The 21,146-nt window shown below is 46.7% G+C and overlaps 1 protein-coding gene across 1 annotated transcript in view; it reads left to right on the top strand.

Moving 5' to 3' along the window:
* pde4d (phosphodiesterase 4D, cAMP-specific) overlaps window positions 1-21,146 on the top strand; it is a 103,829-nt gene that overhangs the window by 7,282 nt on the left and 75,401 nt on the right. The window lies entirely within an intron of this gene.

Here is a 21,146-nt window from a genome sequence, read left to right as displayed (position 1 = left end):
TAAATGGGAAAGTCTGGAAAAACTGGACGTCCAGTCCTGATTTGTCACAGGTTTCGTTTTTTCGTAGTTCTCTCCGGGAGATTGTTCTCTGGAAAGACGGATGACTCACAGGAGATAGTTCTGGGACGCGACGTGCTACGGACGCCGACAGCTTCCCCTTTCTGCCGGCCACCTCAGAAGATATAATCTCCCTCATATTGCGGCTGATTTTCACAGGTTAGATTAATTGCAGTGAACACACACAGCACTTCCCCCTGGCTTCCTGAGAAGACATATGGCTCTACAACCTGGCACTGAAGAGGCTGGGGGTTCCTTTAAACTCAATTAAAATGCCCTTCAGAACAGATGGCACGTGTGTGAGTGAGTGTGTGTGTGTACGTCTGTGTGTGTGTGTGGGGGCTTGTATGTACTTTTGCATGTGTGTCTGTGATTGTATGTATATGTTCATGTGAGTGTGAGGATTTTACATGTACGTGTGGGTTTGTACACGTGTGCGTGTGCTGACTTGTACGTATGTATATGCGTGTATGCATGCGTGTTTTTCAGTGTCCTCTGAGGTTAAGTACATCGTGTTTTCCGGAATATTCATGAGGAGCCGCGGTGAGGGGAGTGAGACTCTGACTAGATTATCCCTCCACAGGCGACCACGGAGCCGAGAAATCCTCCAATCGGCTGTCGGTGCTGTCTAATCGCCAACTGTGCACCTGTGAGCTCTGCCCTATCACAGCTGTGCACCTGTGAGCTCTGCCCTATCACAGCTGTGCACCTGTGAGCTCTGTCCTATCACAGCTGTGCACCTGTGAGCTCTGTCCTATCACAGCTGTGCACCTGTGAGCTCTGTCCTATCACAGCTGTGCATCTGTGAGCTCTGTCCTATCACAGCTGTGCACCTGTGAGCTCTGCCCTATCACAGCTGTGCACCTCTGAGCTCTGTCCTATCACAGCTATGTACCTGTGAGCTCTGCCCTATCACAGCTATGTACCTGTGAGCTCTGCCCTATCACAGCTGTGCACCTCTGAGCTCTGTCCTATCACAGCTATGTACCTGTGAGCTCTGCCCTATCACCAGCTCCATACAGGCACAGGCCGTTGGGCTTGCTTTAGGGTTCTGTGTGCGGTGAGTAATGTGAGCTGCTGTCGGCTACTTGAAGGTTTTACTGTCTCCATGTTCGGTGCGTTTCCCTTAGGAGGCTGTGATATACAACACCTGTGTCTGTCTGCTGACCTCCGACCATCCATTTTACAAAAATCTATGCATCGTAAAAGATAATAAACACATTTCTGCCACGGCAGAGTGAGGGCTATTCAGCCATGCGGAGAGAAAATATCTCACTCAGTCATCATAAGATGACCAGCATTGTGTACCTTAAGGCACATATACTACTACTACTACTACTACTACTACTACTAATAATAATGACTATTATTATTATTATTATTATTAGTCACACAAAGGTTACAATACTCCTACTACTACCACCACCACCATACTACTACTACTACGAATAATAATAATTGTTATTATTGTGACCTTTGTGTTACCTTCCACAGCTTATTCCCTTCACCCTCGAAACAGAACACTGAGAACAACAGAGCACGGTACATAATCATAATTTAATAGCTCAATTACGTGATAATTGTGAGCACGAGGACGATGGCTCAGCTTGCGAGGGTCCGTAGCAGAAGCACTCACTCTCAGTGCTGGAAGCTCTCCAGACAGCAGGTGACGCGCTGAACGCTCGCGAGCCCACAGTTCGGCTCCCGATCCCCAGCATCCTCGCTGCGCGTCCTTGCGCCGGGGTTCAGGAGGCGGAGCCTGAGTTCCCTGCCTTTTGATTGGGCGCCTGGCTGGCAAGGCTGGGTGTTTGTACTCTGAAGAGCCAACTGCCGTTTCGACCGCGCCGGTCAGGAACACGGTCAGCTGATTCGAAATAACTGCCAAAGTGCAGCTGAGGAAACGCTATTCCAAACGATTTTAACCCTTTGTCAGGCATTCCCCTATATCTGTGGGGAAATATGATAAAATGCTCATTTAAAAAAAAAAAAAAAAAAAGACAAAAACAGGTCATGTTAGAAGATAACTATAGCTAAGAAAAACGCCACACACACTGTGAAAATACAGTATAAGCAAAAAATAGTGATTTAAAAAAAAAAAATCGAAATGGAAAATCTTTACTCTCAAGACCACTCTCGCCGCATTCCCAGAGCAACCAATCAGGTGTCCCCCCCCCCCCTCATAATCTTCAAAGGCAGAAGAACCCCGCTCTGCTGTCTGTCAATATCGCGTCGACGGGATGGCCTGAATTCAGCTTCAGACTCGACAAAGGAACAAGCATGAACCATATATAAAATGAACGTATTTCTCTGTTTTATGGATGTACAAGCAGTATACTGATCCTTTAATCCTTGCGATTCCTTTATTAGACCGATTTTAAAAGAATCTAAATAGGCAGTGATGGTAGCTTACAGGGAGAGACACAGACTTGCAATCATGGTGTTCACTAGAGTGCATCTGAATGGGCTTGTTGTATATTAGCCCTGATTGGCTGTTTAATTACGGTGCCAGGGTGCAGTGAATTGTGGGAAATTTATATTGCTATGGATTAATAATGACAAGGAGGAGAAGATATGTAATGCTGATGATAGCAGTGTAGTGTGAAATACACAGAGAGGTATAGGCACACAGTGCTGTGTGACACACAGAGAGGTGTAGGCACAGAGAGGTATAGGCACACAGTGGTGTGTGATACACAGAGGTATAAATGTCCTCTGCCCTCTCTTTCTCTTCCATCTTCACTCCCTTGCTTCCTTTCCATCTGTCCCATCATCCCTATCTCTACCTCGCTATCTCTTTCATTTTCTCCCCCATTCCATCTCTCTCCTCCCCTCCTGTTCTCTCCCCATCTCTCTCCTCCCCTCCTGTTCTCTCCCCATCCCTCTCTCTCCTCCCCTCCTGTTCTCTCCCCATCCCTCTCTCGCCTCCCTCTATCCCTCCCTTGATGACACTCTTCTTTTCTCACCATCTCCGCCTCCCACAATCTCTTTCCTGATTACATTGCTCTTACCCTTTCTCTCCTCCTGTGCTCTTACTCCCTCTCCCCTCTCTCTCTCACTCTCTCTCTCTCTCCCCCTCTCTCTCTCCTCTCTCTCTCTCTCCCAGCCCTTCACTCCCAATCTTTATCTTTCTCTTTCTTCTCCCATTGCTCTTTTTCTCCTGCTCCCTATTACCGTTACCTTTTCTCCCCTCTCCCTCCATCTCTCTCCCTCTCTCCCCCCTTCCTCTTGCATTTCTTCTCCTCCCATCCCTCACTCATCTTTCTTTCTTCCCCCATTACTCTCACTCCCTTTCTCTCTCTCCCTCCCCCTTTCCTCCCCTCTCTCTCCATCTCTCTCCCTCTCCCCTCTCTCTCCCTCTCCCTCTCTCTCTCTCCCTCCCCCTCTCTCTACCTCTCCCCCCTCTCCCTCCCCCTCCCTCTCCCCCTCTCTCTACCTCTCCCCCCTCTCTCCCTCCCCCTCCCTCTCTCTCTCTCTCTCTCCCTCTCTCTCTCCCTCCTCCTCCTCTCCCTCTCCCCCTCTCTCTCCCTCTCCCCCTCTCTCTACCTCTCCCCCTCTCCCTCTCTCTCCCTCTCTCTCTCCCTCTCCCCCTCTCTCTACCTCTCCCTCTCCCCCTCTCTCTCCCTCTCCTCCTCCTCTCCCTCTCCCCCTCTCTCTCCCTCTCCCCCTCTCTCTACCTCTCCCCCTCTCCCTCTCTCTCCCCCTCTCTCTCCCTCTCTCCCTCTCTCTCCTGGTTATACAGTGTTCAGTGCACAGCTCAGTATCTTTTTGTCACGCTGGCTGTCCTTCCGCCTGTTCTGATTGGCTCTGGCTGCGGTTTAAAGGGCCGAACCCTCCCCCGGTGGGAGTACAGTGCGAGCAGCGAGGTGTGAACTTTAAGAACAGAAACCCCGCCTCATCGCTGAGGGCCATCTGCTGATTCGCTGGCGCTGGTTTGGGGAGGAGGGGCCTGATGCAGTCTGTAGATGAAAGGCTCAATGGCCTCTTCTTGTCCTCATGTACTTTAATGTTCCTGTGTGTGCAAATTTTAGACCAGATTAAAATGTCACAGTTTACAATAAGGTTCAAGGAATTGCCATTTACTTATGTAGTTGTTAACATGAATTAATGATGTACAGATCCATGAATTAAGCATGAAATTAAATTTTCATTAGTGAAGACATTGGTTAACAACTTGCTAACATATTTCTTACATGATATTTATACATCAGGAAACCATAGGATGAGCTTATAATGAGTTAACCATTAACAAACACATTAACTGACTTGTCCATTCCAATATGAATTGGCAATAACTAATGTACTGAATGTACTAACATGAATTAATGATGTACAAAGTTGCCAAAAATTCTTCTTTTCTTTACAGTGAATGATAAATGTGTCCTCATTTATCAGATGATATCAGTTAATTTATTAGATCATTAAGATTAGGATTAGATTACATTAGATATGAGGATAATTGATTTCACAGATCATTTAATTGTTAAAATTCTGACACATTATTTTTTTTTGTACTTGCGCTTTTAAGATCATTCTGGACTTGAATTTTGTGACAGCCATTTTCTCTTGCAGTGTGCGGTTTATTCCTTATTTTTGAAGGCTCTATTTACCCGAGTAATCAAGCAAATTATCATACTGTACAAACCCTCTCTTACAAAACAGGACCATCTTGGCAAACCACACAAAGTACAAACCAGGGTTACTAGACACCCCATGTAGACATTTATTACATAGCTGATACAACGTCCATTACACAAATTAATACATTTAGGTCAAATACAGATCAGAAATGCTTAAAGCCCCAAGGCAGGATCGAACTAAAGCACAACCTTCTCACAATGTTACTGTAACCTTGCGGTAATGCAGTATCCCGGCAACGCCGTCTCAGCTGTTTGATGGAAACCACATGTGAAGCTGGAGCGGACCACTGACACTCGACCCACTAAAAGGCTCCAGGAGGGACGGCCAATCGGAGCTCTGCCTGGTGAATATTAATGAGACGTAGGGCCGTGGCAGATGTTTACATTCTGAAGGCTGGGTTGTCATGGTGACGCCATGTGCCTGGGTCATGGCTGTGGATCCTGGCCACACCTGCTGATGAATATTCACGGGCACCTCTCACGCACATCCCACAATCCTCCATTTTAGAAACGGAAGCCACCACCTTTATTCCTTATATTAAAATTATAATAAATTTCCCTGAAACAGCTTGGTGTTTAAGCCTCTCTTCTGTGAATCTGACTGATGGTCGAGCTGCTTTTACTGTTTACAAAATCTTTTTTGAATAATTACCATAATTACTTTGATTAATTTTTTATGTTTTTAATTTCACAAAGTTGAAATACAACTTCATTACATTTACTTTTGTACTTTTGCATAATTTGGCAGATACTCTTATCTCAAGGGACTTACCGAAGTGCTTTGAATTTCAGTACGGCATGTTGGAGAATAAAAAATTAAAAGGCCTGCTTTTCATGTTAAATCGTGTGCATTAGGGGAAGTTTACAGTGTTTAACATCTCGGTGCGAATATTTTCATGATATGAGTGTGAACATTAGCTCATTTCCTGCTAAACTCCATTGCTCTGCTGACAGAACTGAAATATCCTCTGTCATCCACGTTATTAATCCTTTAAAAAATTTAATAAGCCTAATTCAGACTCCCCTCAGCTTCACTCTTGCGGAGCCTGAAGGGATTGTTTAAATAAATGAGTCTTTGTTTAAAATGAGAAACTGAAATCAGTGGAGCTGCCATTTTTTTGTGTGCTTCCCTTGCTTCACTGCTCCAATATTGCAGAACTGCTTCAGCTGCAGTTCAGCCCAGGGCAGTGACTGTACGCTAGTTTCAGGTTTGGTGTTGATGCTGTGGGGCAGCCTATAGCCTAGTGGCTAAATTGTTGTGTAGCCACAATACTATCTGTGCAGCTGTTGGGCCCTTGAGCAAGGCCCTTAACCCCACATTGCTCCAGTGGGGATTGGATCCTGCTTAGTACAATCAACTAGTTCTACAACATAGTTGGTGTTGATGCTGCAGTGTGTTTGGTGTTGATGCTACATTGTGTTTAATGTTGATGCTACAGTGTTTTTGTTGTTGATGCTGAGGTGTGTTTAGTGTTGGTGCTGCAGTGTGTTTGGTGTTGATGCTGTGTTGTGTTTAGTGTTGATGCTGTGGTGTGTTTGGTGTTGATGCTATGGTGTTTTTGGTGTTGATGCTGCTGTGTGTTTAGTGTTGCTGCTGTGTGTTTAGTGTTGATGCTGTGTGTTTAGTGTTGATGCTGCTGTGTGTTTGGTGTTGATGCTGTGTTGTGTGTAGTGTTGATGCTGCATTGTGTTGTGTTTAGTGTTGATGCTGCTGTGTGTTTGGTGTTGATGCTGCTGTGTGTTTGGTGTTGATGCTGCGTCATGGTCAGTGTGTTTGACAGAACACTGTTAGCATCTCTGCTCTCACAGCCGTCGTAGGGCTGATTTAAAGCCCAGGGACCATAAATCGAAGGTGTCATGTTTTGCAGCCAGGAACCAATGAAGGCTCACTTGAGAGGCCGGAGGGGAATTTCCCAGCATGCTCCGCTTCTCTTCGGCTGTCAGGCCAGATCCCCAGTGCAGGAAGCAGTCTCATTAAAATGTAAGAGTATATTTCTCTGTGATGCAAAGTGGAGTAAACAGACAGAGAGACACTGCTTCTAATTCTCATAGCTTGATTTGATTTTGACTTGTACTTCTGTAGGTACTGGTGTTTATACAGTGTGAACTCCCAGACAAAGAACCATTGTGCCCAACAAAGAACAATCCAACCCCGTCCATTTTTCCCCCTTGTGGTTGAATCATCTATGTCCCAAATTCGTTTAGGAATATTGCTGCGTTCGCATAATTTTGAAATAAAGTTCCATTTAAAATGTGATGCAAGTTGGTTAGAAAGCATGAGGGTGAGTGATCCTTTTTGGACAGCTTTTTGGGCACTTTGGGCATGCTTTATACAAGCCTCTTCTTTAATTTAATTCTTCAAGCTTGTGTGCAGTAAATGAGATATGACATTTATAGGACTAGTACAAAATGTGGGGAAATTGCCTTCTAGGAAGCAAAAAAGGAAAGGGTTAACTAGATATGGTTCTTCTACTGAATTACAGTGTTCCTGTTTTTTGTGTGTGTGGTCACTTCTGGCTCTTGAAACTTTACTTCCCTCTTCAGTTCTCACCACCTTTGTACCTACTTATGAACTTTGTGCTGTACTTCATCTGCTGAATGCCTTTAATGTAAATGTAATGTAATAGTGTAATAGCTGTTGAGTGATTGAGGTGCAGTACATACTTTAATACTTTTCAATGTATGGACATTGAAAAGTCCAGTACATAAACATGCATGTGACTGTTTTAGTGGCACAATGAGTAGGACTACTACGGAGTAGGACTGTCTGAATGAGGGCTAAACATGGACATGCTCACCTCCCAAACTGAGTTACTCTTTAACCTTTCACTCATCTCTGTCACCTTAGCAACAGAGCAGGTGTTCCCCTTGGGCCTTAGCAACTGCGGGTCTCTTTAAGGTCGCCAGGAGCGATAATGGGGTAAACGCTGATGCTGCCCTTATGTAATACGCTCCCTCAGCTCATCAAGGGAAATCTCAGTAACAAAGAGATCCAGGGTTCTGAAGACCTGGACCAGGGTTGAGGACCCCAGCACACCCTGTGGCTCTCCAGGGCACCTGGTCTAGGGTGCTTGTGCTTATTCCAGGGGTCTAGGGGGTTGACATTTCCCCAGAAGTTTGCAAAGTCCCGTAGTTACCAGAGGTATTGCGGTTTATTGAGCCTCTGGTGACGGGAAGCACATTTCCCCTTTGAAGTTGATTCAAAGCAATGAATTTACCCAGGTAAAATTATAATGTTTTAGACAGTGCTTTTAAAATCTCTTTACTCTTAAGTAATTGCTCTCCAGGGGCTGTATTTTTCACACAGTAGCAGATACAAGATACTTTTAATTCCTGTCCATCCCTTTATGGTTAGGTACCCAGTACACACGCTCTGGTGCCAAAAGAGCCCCGCAGTCAGACATGGCCGCCTCCATGAATTGGCTTCATGCACCACTGAGCAGCTCCCATAGGAATGCATGGGACCCATAAGCAGAAGCTGTCTCCAGTTCTTATATATCTCTCAATGTTTTATACAGATATATCTCTCGCACCACTAGAGATGCAGTTTTAAAGAAATGGTTCAATGTTTCTGTGAGGATTATGATCTCTCCTGATGCCCCCATTCGGAAACCGCAATCTCGTGAAAGCAATCGGTTACTTTGAGTTTGGCGCATTACCAGGGTAAATTACCACCGTATTGCCCTTTATCAGTGTTGTGGTTGGGGCCGATTGGAAGTGAAAAATGAGCCGGTTTAGTGATATGCCTTCCGAGTCTTCATTACACTGTGTGTGTGTGTGTGTGTGTGTAATGGAAGATGATCTGATGAATGGATAAGGAAACTCCGAGAGATGCCACAATCTGTCACGCACGCATGCACACACACACACACACACAAACACGCACGCACACACACATGCACACGCACACACACACACACACACACACACACACACGCACACACACACACGGCGGGGGTGGAGGGCTCGCTGAGTCATCGCTGCAACCCGCTTCCGCGCGCCGCGCACTGCTCCATCATCCCCGACAGGTGCGAGTCGAGCGTAACCACGGTGATCTGTCAGAGTGCCCTGCCTCTGCCCCGCCCGCAATCACCCCCCCCACCCCTTCTCAGAGCCCGTAGGGGGATTTCTCCTCTTCCCCATCCTCTTCCCCCTCCTAATGCAACAGAAAAGGGGTCTTAGCACTGCTCTGTTGAGGTCAGCCGCGGAAGTGGGGCGGCCATTTTGTGAAATAACGCCCGCGTCTCAATCACGTGACCCTCCGTAAGGACGGGTGTGCCATTCGCCCATAAGATTCACTCACCCAATGCAGTGCTGCAATTCCATGCAGTGTATGAGGAACCGCCCCGGCGACACGCATTCGGACCTGTCGTGCCTTTATCTCTGAGAGTGCGGCCTGCAGAAAGCGCTCTGAATTCATTTGTGTCTCAGGAATGGGCCACTGCTCTAATTAGCGAGCTGACTGACGTGGGTGGGCGTATCGCCTGTCCCGCTCAGATACGATCCGTTTCTCTGAGTATCGCCGGCCTCCTTAACGAGCGGCCATCGACGAGCAATTAGCCTGTCTGAGAGGCACTTCCTAATGGGAATAGACTTAACGGCCCCTCCCTCTTACAGGCCATGATGCCGCGCAGTCCCGTGCTGATAGCGTGTTACCTGATACGTTTAACGCCACTAGCACCCCCTCCCCCCGTTCCTACCTCCACCCCTTCCTTCATTTTCAGCAGTCTCCAAAGCCAGCTACCACGCCCCCCCCTCCCTTTCACGCTCCTGTTGTTCATCTCTGTGTGTGCCCATTCGAGCCGGCCTCTACCTCCCTGACCCTTCACTCCCTCTCTTTCTCCATCTGTCTCTCTCCTTCTCTCTCTCTCTCTCACTCCGTCTATCTCAGTCTCCGTTTCCATCTGTCTCTCCGTATCCCCCCCCCCCACCCTCTCACCCACCTCCCCCCCTTCACACTGTGACTCACCCCTCAGGTAAAGACAAGACTATTTTTATTTCTTCGAAAAAAAGAAAAGGAAAGAAACTCCAGTCTGGCTGTGTCGTGAGGCAGGTGGGTGGGGGGGGGGGGGGTTGTCGAGGAAAGCCCTGTCGAGCTGGATGACGAATCCGGGTTCTTCCGCTGTTGCCGTGGGGATGGATCTGGCGGTGAACGCTTGAGGGGGCTCTGACGGTAAATTACGTGTTTTGTTTTTTTGTCCCCCCCGCGCTCCTGTTTACGCGCTTTTATTCCGCGCGGTTTTATTGCTGCCGTTGCTCATCCACGCCCGCTGTGAAAGGTGCTGTCTGCTGGGGCGGGAGCGTGGAGATTAACACCACAACATGCGGTTCAGTATCGACAGCGGGACCAGCAGAGCCATATTGCTAAATAAGAGGCGCACAGTAACTAGCTAATTGCCTATTCATTTTCCCCGCATTAGTGCAATGGATCAGTATTATGTATTATGTAATTTGTCCTTTGGAAATTAAACTGTCTGGTGTTTGATTAAACCTGGAAATGATGAAAAATGATCTTATCAAATGAATACATTAATTTTTTTTCCAAGTTTTCATTTTCGGTGGTAACAATATCAGAAACACAAGCGTTTGGGGGGGGGAGCGGTTGGCCAGTATACAAATCAGGGCGCATTTTTAGCCTGTATATGAGTTTCCCTGCATGACCGGGGTCTGATTCCCTGTGATGGTCCCGTGACCTCATTTCTATGTTAACCCTCTCAGTGACTCTGACTAAAATACAAATTCAAATAGCATCAATTGTACAGCACTTTGGATGAAGGCGCTATATAAATGCCAACCATTTACCATAGCTGGGTATGAATTGGTCAGGCAGCATGGCCAAGCTGGTCATGAAGCTGGTCTAGCTGGGTTTGAACTGGTCAACCAGCTAGTGCTAATAGCTTGTCTGAAACATAGCTGTTTCAAAACATAGCTTTAGCTGGTCAAACCATGTCAAGCTTGAAGCTGGTCTCAACTGGTCAACCAGCTAAACATTGTTGAGCTGTGAGCTGGTCTGAACTATTCAACCAGCTACCAGCTGTTTCAAAACCTAGCTTGAGCTATTGTTTCAGCAGGGTTCTTACCCCTGAAATCCCCACTCTCTCCGATCCTTTCCTTTAAATGCAATTTAAACATTGTAATCCAGTGTATCATGGAGTCTAATTCACAATCTAGAATATGAATTACAAATTAAAACAACCATAACAACTGTAGCAACCATCTGTAAGATAAATGTCTCTCACCCCAGTATATACTCTTGTGACCTTTGACCCTTCCCACTGAGCCTGCTGGGAAATGTTGTACCGGGCAGGAACGAGATCTGGGATGAGTTCATTGTCTTTGACAATCACTTGACGTGGGCAGCCTATGAATCACAAGCTAAGGGATTCCTAATAAAAAGAGTGGGATTCGGATGTTAGTCATCCGCTCTGACCAGTGTAGAACTAACAGGTCTCTCCTGCCCTCTGCTGGTACGAAAAAGCACTACAACTGGTGTTTTCAAGATTATTACACAGCAGTCCCTGGCTTTGCCAAAAACAGGTTCCATGTGTCACCTATTTCTACTTTGTATCAGCTACCATTTTAGCAACCGCACCATTTCATGTTCATACAGGGATAACAAAACTGTTCTTCCAAGTTAAATCCCGAGTTTATTACCGCAACCAAACTAAATGTCTGCTGCATCTACTCAGGAAGCAAAATGACATATATGCATGTGTAATAGTAATGTGTAAACACTGGTTGGTGTGCGGTTATGTGCTTATGAGAACATCAGCTAGACCTGCTGATGGAGTGCTGTTTGTCACTCTGAGCTGAGGCGTGGCACTGGATTATTCACCAGAATTACTGCAAATCATTTGTCTCTGAAAAGAAACCATTTTAGCCTCAGTGGAATCTAACCCACTGTTTCCCTTTTATAAGCCTTTAGCGTTGTCAACAGTGCATTTATTCATTTACATTTAGTGACTGCTTTTAAATCCTGAGCACATTTAAATTACGATAAGGCTCATTGCTAGTGCAGCTGCCATTTTTTGGAGATTATGGGGATTATGAGTGTTTGAGTGTGCTATGTGGGGATATATGTGTGTGTGTGTTTGGTGTGGTAGAAGGTGTGCTGTGTGTGTGTGAGTTTGTGTGTGTGGTAGAAGGTGTTTGTGTGTGTGTATGTTTGTGTGTGGTAGAAGGTGTGTGTGTGTGTTTGTGTGCGTGGTAGAAGGTGTGCAGTGTGTGTGTGTTTGTGTGCGTGGTAGAAGGTGTGCAGTGTGTGTGTGTTTGTGTGCGTGGTAGAAGGTGTGTGTGTGTGTGTGTTTGTGTGTGTTTGGTAGAAGGTGTGTGTGTGTGTGTGTTTGTGTGTGTTTGGTAGAAGGTGTGTGTGTGTGTGTGTAGTAAAAGGTGTATGTGCTTGTGTGTGTGTAGTAGAAGGTGTGTGTGTGTGTGTTTGTGTGTGGGGTAGAAGGTGTGTGTGTGTGTGTGTGTGTGTGTGTGTATAGTACAAGGTGTGCAGTGCATGTGTATAAAGGTAAGGCCTTCTACCTGATTTTAATAGCATTTACAGCACCTGAGATCTCGGCTGCTCCAGAACTGTGGTCATGTCATCCCTGGCTTCTCTCAGCTGATACACAGAGCAGGCAGAGGTGAAAGCTCTCACTTGGTCAAGTACTTCAGATTAGTGAAATGAGGGAGGGATGGATGGAGGGAAGAGAGGGAGGAATTGAATGATGGAGGGAGGGAGAACTGACAGTATTTCAGAGGAATGGGGGCTTTAGTACCTGCATCTGGAGCTGAACTACTACCTCTGCTGGTCAGAAAATGTACTGCAATTCCTGATATTTCCTTTGGCTTCTTGCTTTTAAAAAAACAATTCTTCTAATTTTGATTTGCACACAACAATTATCACAAGTAGTGTGGTTATTAGTAGGCAAAATTTTTGTGATAAATACCTTTTGGGTATATTGCCCTGATCATGGGGTGTGTGTGTGTGTGTGTGTGTGTGTGTGTGTGTGTATGTGTGTGTGTGTGTATGTTCTTACGCAATACATTCTAACATATCTCAGACAGAATGTGGAATTTGTTGCATTTCAGCACCTCTGTACTGGAGCTGTACACTCGCTGAGGGCTTTATTAGGAACACCTGCACACCTACTGATGCGTGCGATTATCTAATCAGTCAATCGAAGCAGTGCAATGCATACAATCATGTAGATATGAGTCAGGAGCTTCAGTTAATGTGCACATCAACCATCAGAATGGGGAAATAATGTGATCTAAGTCACTTTGACTGTGGAATGATTGTTGGTGCCAGTTGGTTTGAGTAACTCAGAAACTGCTGATCTCTGAGATTTTCACGCCCACAGAGACTCCACAACCTGATGTTTTTGTTAAAGGAGAAAAACTCAAGGTGGTGTTGGATTTTAAATTCCTTGGAATCATTTTACATTCAAATCTGCCTTTTAGAAAGCATGTTAAAAAGCTGGCCAATGCTATCAAATTTAACCTGGCTAACTTTAGACCAGGGGTGTCAAACTGAATCCCCAGGGGGCCGCAGTGTCTGCAGGTTTTTGTGGTTTCCTTTCAATCAGCTGCCAATTAAGGCCAATTAAGGCCTTGAGAACAAGGCATGTGGATACTTTAACCATTCAATGACTTGAATGAACCCAGAACACACCAAAAACCAGCAGACACTACGACCCTCCAGGACTGGATTTTGACACCTGTGCTTTAGACATACAAGACCATACCTAGCAACAGAGGCAGCTAACCTCTTCATGCATGCAATGGTCTTCTCACAAATAGCATACTGTTTTACAAGCTGGTCACAAGCAAGCACGACAACTCTGAAACCAATTAAGTCCCTTGACAAACCGACTCTCAAAACACTTGACCCGAAAGGCCAATAGCTATCACCATTGCCATACAGAAGAAAAGTACAATGCATTTCATTTTGATAGTTTTAAACATTTTGCAGATGCTTGCCTCATCTTTAAGCTTTTACATGGGTGTGCCCCTCTCCCATTGTCAGTCAGTTCGTAACGCAGAAGGACAGCAGCGGTAGGGCAACAAGGACCACTAGCAGAGGGGACTGTGTCGCACAATACAGATGTAGCAAGTTTGGGCAAACAGAGAGCACTAATTACCAAACCTTGAAGCATAAACTTAATTGATGGCTTAAAGCAAACCAAACTTGCAATCATGAACAGTTGTACTCATCTCTGGCACTGCCTCTACATACTCTCATTGTATATCTGGTACTTTTGTAATGTATTCATGTGTTGTATTGTATTTTATTGTATTGTATTGTGTTGTGTTGAATTGGACTGCTTGCTGAAGCATTGTATTGATAACATTAGGCCACTAATTTGTAACAACCTGCCCAGGGACTACAGATGATAAAGAGCTCATTAGCTAACTCTGACACATTTACATTGATGTGGAAGCTAACATGTTGTTAATGTTCACTGCCCCTGGTAAATAAACATAGAAAGGTCAGTGGAGAATAGCCAGACTGGTCAAAGCTGACAGGAAGTAATGCAAATAACCACACACTACAACAATGGTATGCAGAAGAGCATCTCTGAACACACAACGCGTCATAACTCTTAAGTGAATAGGCTACAGCAGCAGCAGTCTAAAAAATAAGTTAAATAAATCTCTAATAAAGTGCTCACTTAGTGTACTTACTTTGACGAAGAGCTGTTCATTTAAGCGATGCACACATTCTCCACCAGAGGGAGACAGAGGCCTGTGCACACAGAGGCAGAGTCGGGACGCCGCTGTGGCTTTCTGTTAAATGAACTGGAAAGATTCCCGGCACTAATGTCTGATGAAATCCACCGAGGAGCTGTAATCGTTTGGAGTGCAGTGCGTCTCGGAGGACGCTCAGCGATACGGTTACCGCGACGTTACCGTAGACTCCCGTGCATTAGTCTTATCTTCACGGTCCTTGACGTCTGGAGCGAAAGTGAAAGAGCGGGTTAGAGACGTCTCTGGTTGTGACGGGGAATTTATTACGTTTTTAATTCTGTGTGCCTGGGGAGGTCAGTGAGGCGAGTCGGCGGGGGGGGGATGCCCAACATCTTTAGTATAAAAAAGGCCCTGACCCTGTTCAAAGGTTTTTATGTGATTACCAGGGTCAGATATAATGAGAGTTAACCCCTAGACTTCTGGTTTGTTTATTCATATGAGACCTTTGCCTTTGTGCTCCGCCTGTTTTGCATTAAAGAATTATAGTTTGAGGAAAGGAGTATAATGAGCCAGCCTGGTTCCAGGCCAACTCCTAATTCTAATTCATATTGGCCATTTTTCATATCTCTGAGGTGACAGCTGTGCTTTCACATAATTAAATGTGAATTGTGCAGATTCTAATAAACATAACTGAAGTCATTTGCATGAAGGCATGAGACGAGGGAGGAACAGTGCCTGGTAGATTTTCTTTTACAGTTGAGATGGCGTTAGCGCTGTCTCTGGCATGCTACTGCGTGTGTAAATATTAACATTCCAGGGTTAATATTTACCACATTCTGGATCAATGCAAATGTGTCATTCTGCTAAAATGCTTAAACAGAATCAGCAGGAGCTGAGGTTCCAGGCCGTGCGTGTGTTTGTGTGTGTGTCTGTGTCTCTGTGAGTGCGTGTGTGTGCGTCTGTGCGTTTGGGTGTCTGTGTGCATGTGTGAGTGTGTGCGTGTGTGTGCATGCATGTGTGTAGAAGTCTTTTTACCTCCACATCTCTTCCTGCTCACGTTGCCTATGGTAACGAAAGCAAATGCACACACGTCAGCAGATAAGATGGAGGGAGAGAAGGAGAGGGAGAGAGAGAGACAGATGGAGGGGGAGAGTGAGAGAGAGAGGGAGAGAGAGAGCTGGAGAGATGCTTAAAGCTCCCTGAGCTGGATCAGTTCCAGAAGAGAAATAAAGAAACCTCCAAGCAGAGAGGCTCAAAATGTGAAAGGAGTATGTATTCCCCGTAACTTGCCTGGTTAAATAAATAATCAGCCACTCTTTGACTCGCTGTCTGGTCAGTCTGAGCCTCGGGATGGATGTGATAGAGGGAGGTCAGCCCAGGCGGCTCAATGCAGAAGCCCTCCCCACACTGTCTCAGCGGTGTCAACCCAGTGCACAGCCGCACAGACCTGCTCTGGGAAATGAGTCTCTCAGCCTGACAAACAAAGACAGAGAAAATGGCTCCTCTGGACCCAGACACTGAGAGACTGGGGGCAGTAGAACACTGAGAGACAGGGGGCAGTAGAACACTGAGAGACAGGGGGCAGTAGAACCCTGAGAGACAGGGGGCGGTAGAATACTAAAAGACAGGGGGCAGTAGAACACTGAGAGACTGGGGGCAGTAGAACACTGAGAGACAGGGGGCAGTAGAACGCTGAGAGACAGGGGGCAGTAGAACACTGAGAGACTGGGGGCAGTAGAACACTGAGAGACAGGGGGCAGTAGAACGCTGAGAGACTGGGGGCAGTAGAACACTGAGAGACAGGGGGTGGTAGAACACTGAGAGAAAGGGGGCAGTAGAACACTGAGAGATGGGGCAGTAGAACACTGAGAGACAGGGGGCAGTAGAACACTGAGAGACAGGGGGCAGTAGAACACTGAGAGATGGGGCAGTAGAACCCTGAGAGACAGGGGGCAGTAGAACACTGAGAGACAGGGGGCAGTAGAACACTGAGAGATGGGGCAGTAGAACACTGAGAGACAGGGGGCAGTAGAACACTGAGAGACAGGGGGCAGTAGAACACTGAGAGACAGGGGGCGGTAGAATACTAAAAGACAGGGGGCAGTAGAACACTGAGAGACTGGGGGCAGTAGAACACTGAGAGACAGGGGGCAGTAGAACGCTGAGAGACAGGGGGCAGTAGAACACTGAGAGACTGGGGGCAGTAGAACACTGAGAGACAGGGGGCAGTAGAACGCTGAGAGACTGGGGGCAGTAGAACACTGAGAGACAGGGGGTGGTAGAACACTGAGAGAAAGGGGGCAGTAGAACACTGAGAGATGGGGCAGTAGAACACTGAGAGACAGGGGGCAGTAGAACACTGAGAGACAGGGGGCAGTAGAACACTGAGAGATGGGGCAGTAGAACCCTGAGAGACAGGGGGCAGTAGAACACTGAAAGATGGGGCAGTAGAACACTGAGAGACAGGGGGCAGTAGAACACTGAGAGACAGGGGGCAGTAGAACACTGAGAGATGGGGCAGTAGAACCCTGAGAGACAGGGGGCAGTAGAACACTGAGAGACAGGGGGCAGTAGAACACTGAGAGACAGGCGGCAGTAGAACACTGAGAGATGGGGCAGTAGAACACTGAGAGACAGGGGGCAGTAGAACACTGAGAGACAGGGGGCAGTAGAACACTGAGAGACAGGGGGCGGTAGAATACTAAAAGACAGGGGGCAGTAGAACACTGAGAGACTGGGGGCAGTAGAACACTGAGAGACAGGGGGCAGTAGAACGCTGAGAGACAGGGGGCAGTAGAACACTGAGAGACTGGGGGCAGTAGAACACTGAGAGACAGGGGGCAGTAGAACGCTGAGAGACTGGGGGCAGTAGAACACTGAGAGACAGGGGGTGGTAGAACACTGAGAGAAAGGGGGCAGTAGAACACTGAGAGATGGGGCAGTAGAACACTGAGAGACAGGGGGCAGTAGAACACTGAGAGACAGGGGGCAGTAGAACACTGAGAGATGGGGCAGTAGAACCCTGAGAGACAGGGGGCAGTAGAACACTGAAAGATGGGGCAGTAGAACACTGAGAGACAGGGGGCAGTAGAACACTGAGAGACAGGGGGCGGTAGAATACTAAGAGACAGGGGGCAGTAGAACGCTGAGAGACTGGGGGCAGTAGGACACTGAGAGACTGGGGGCAGTAGAACACTGAGAGATGGGGCAGTAGAACACTGAGAGACTGGGGGCAGTAGAACACTGAGAGACAGGGGGCAGTAGAACACTGAGAGACAGGGGGCAGTAGAATACTAAGAGACAGGGGGCAGTAGAACGCTGAGAGACTGGGGGCAGTAGAACACTGAGAGACTGGGGGCAGTAGGACACTGAGAGACTGGGGGCAGTAGAACACTGAGAGGGGGTGGTAGAATACTAAAAGACAGGGGTCAGTAGAATGCTGAGAGACTGGGGGCAGTAGAACATTGATAGCCTCGGGGCAGTAGAACCTTGAGAGCCTGGGGGCAGTAGAACACTGAGAGACAGGGGGCAGTAGAACACTGAGAGGCTGGGGTGTGTCCAAACTGTACACAGTCACACTACCCTATAGATATGCTGTACACAGTCACACTACCCTATAGATATGCTGTACACAGTCACACTACCCTATAGATATGCTGTACACAGTCACACTACCCTATAGATATGCTGTACACAGTCACACACTGCACTAAAGCAGAAACTCTCCACAGTAGATATGTAATTTGACTGTCTTGTTGGCAGAATTATGAATTATGTGGGAAAAGGTCAGCTTGAATGTAATGTTGGGTTGTGTTGTGCGTAATGACGCACGGCACAGAGGGAAGTCTTATGTTCTTGGCAGGGGACTGATTTGGTCATTTGCACAGCAACTTCATTAATAAAAGATGGGCTGCCTGTGTTTTTCAAACAAGGCTAAAGATTTTGAGGTGGGGAGGGCTGGCGGGGGTCACCTAGTGACACGTACAGTTGAGTTCCGTGACTGATGTCGTTTCCACGGTGATGACGTTTGAATCACATCCACTGTTCCTGCACAACAAAATCCCAGCAACTTTTTTTTTACTAACATTTTTCAACATCGAATTGCAGAGGCTGATTTTTCTGGTGGTGTTGTGAAGCGGAATTGCTGTTTGGCTGCTGCACTTGAACATGCCCTTGAACACTGCATGGGTGGACCAAAAAACTCTGACCGGAATAGCTTTTAATACACTACCACTGTGTTCAAAAAGGAGTTTTCTGTTCAGTTAAAACAGCAGGACCATTTCCGCCACCCTCTGATGGTGAGAGCAGTCCCTGACATCGAAGAGCTTCGCCGGCTGGCAGTTCAGTGTTCTGAGATGAATCCACAGATTCCCCAGAACCAGCCGGGGCTCAGCTGCCAAGGTCCATACAGGTGCTTCTGGAAATTTCCGCTGTGATGTCACGGCACAGAACACGCATCGCCACCTATTGAATTTTCAGAAGATAATGGGAACATTGTGATGCAAAATCTCTGCTTGTAAAATTTGCTTTTAACTCTTTCAGTCCCAAATCTGCCATATGGCACTCAAGCATAACTACCGTAAAATCAACCATTGAAATACCTTTTCAACCAGTCAAAATGACTGATATACTATTGTTTTGAGCCCCTATTAATAACTATATTTTCTCAACTTTCTCAATTTTCTCAACCAAAGCCGCTTCATATCTGGCTTGGATTGAGTATATGCTTTCGAGTTAAGAATGTTGAGTTGAGTATATGCTCTGTATGTCAGATCTGTGCCTGTCTTCTTGCTAGATCCCACAACGAGACCCTCAGTGTTACAGAAGGAACCCGTCCCTGCTGTAAAATCTAGCTATGCCAGCTTGACCAACTTGAAAATTGAGCTGGTCCAGCTGGTCATAAGCTAGTCTAGCTGGGTATGAGTTGGCCAACCAGCATGGCCAAGCTGATCGTAAAGCTGGTCTAGCTGGGTATGAGCTCGTCAACCAGCTAGTCCTGGGAGCCGGTTGGAAGTGGTCACACCAGCTGCTTCAAAACCTAGCTTGGGCTGTTTTTTCCAGCAGGGATATTACCCAGATCCCCCGTTTCATGTCCTTTATCTCCCAGCTGGGAACCCGGTGGACAGAAATGCAGTTAAAATCTCAGGCTCCAATCCGTAACCATGACAGCGGCCGATAGCAGGGTCTGTCGATCTCCAATTGTGGGCGAGCTCCCCGTTAATTATCCCAGCCGCTCTCCATGGGCGTTTGGACAGAGGATTTCAGCGTTCAATCTGGAGATAAAGACGGAGAATTAAAAGAGGATTCAGACACGGCGAAGACTTCGAGAGGAGAAAAGTCAAGATTATAGCAATTCGGAGGAAAAAACAAATAACCCAATTAGCGAAAGCCAGCATCTAGACGTCTAGAGGGGTGGAAATCTAAGTTGAAAGATGTTTGACATAAACAGAGTAGGATAACCACAGTATAGCTCAGGTTTTACCCGAATATAGCCTGGCTATAATTTTCACTTTCCAATGAAATGTGGTCGGGTTTACACCTCAACGCCTAGATGGCATTTCAGCGGATTTTCACCACAAAAATGCTCACTGGAAAGAGAAGTGGTCTAAAATGGATGCCTGAGCCTCATGCAGTTCATCAGGGATTAGTCTCTCGCAAGAAAATTGTTTCTCAAACCCTTGCACTACAATACTCCATGTCAACAACCGGAGGGCTACTACATGCCGTCATCACCTGACTGACCCAATCAAATCATACTTTGCTCTCCAAGTCAGGATTGGTTAAACTCAGTGTGTGACTGAGGTGCAGTGACCAGCACTGCCCGTGTCACAGCACCCCGCTCTGCTGAGCAGTTCCGCATCAATTCCTGTCCTCCATTTTGTACAGTTGGTGTGCTCTTTAAAAAAAAAAAAAAACACTCTCATGAAAATGTAGGCAACGTGGGGGGTGACTTTTTAAGGACATTGAATTATAAATGAATGTTCATAGCAAGCGATATTGCCCGCAGTAACTCCATCTGTGCTCTGATAGGCTTTTAATGCGAACGGTTTCAAAAAACTCTAAATTAATTAACACCTAATAACACCCAACAGAGACTGCTGCATTGCCTTTCAGGCAATTACCGCTGAAACATTTATGCGGGCCTGCTTTTAGAAAAAAAAAAGCAGGCTGCGATGCTTTCATGGAGAGAGAGCAAGAGAGAGTGTGAGAGAGAGTGTGAGGAGAAAGAGAGTGTGTGTGAGAGGGGGACTGTGAGAGAAGGAAAGAGAGAGCGAGAGAGAGCGAGAGAGAGCGAGAGAGAGCGAGAGAGAGTGAGAGAGAGTGAGAGAGAGTGAGAGAGTGAGAGAGTGAGAGAGAGTGAGAGAGAGAGTGTGAGAGACTGTGAGAGAGGGAAAGAGAGAGTGTGAGAGACTGTGAGAGAAGGAAAGAGAGAGTGTGAAGAGAGAGAGACCGTGAGAGAGAGAGAAAGCAGTAAATAGTCAGGAGAGAAAGAGACGCGCATCACATCAGATTGTCGGAGAGAGGAAGGAAAACCCTTCATAGTTGCCAAGTTTGTGAATTTGGATGCTACATTCCGAGGTATCCTTACAGGACCTCATAGGGGGAGAAAAACGGTGCCAATTTTGGGAGGGGAGGGTTTGCGATATGCGTTAAGCACTGCCTGCTGCAATCACTGATCCACACAACACCGCTGTACACACACTCGGCACTGATAAACACATGCACACACACACAGTGCGATAAGCACATTGCCTCAGACTCTCATACACATGC

This window comes from Conger conger, chromosome 11 (genome assembly GCF_963514075.1).
Source record: "Conger conger chromosome 11, fConCon1.1, whole genome shotgun sequence".
In the NCBI taxonomy this organism is placed as follows: Eukaryota; Metazoa; Chordata; class Actinopteri; order Anguilliformes; family Congridae; genus Conger; species Conger conger.
The sequence above is the reverse complement of the archived record's forward strand: the minus strand, read 5'-3'. Positions and strand labels throughout refer to the sequence as shown.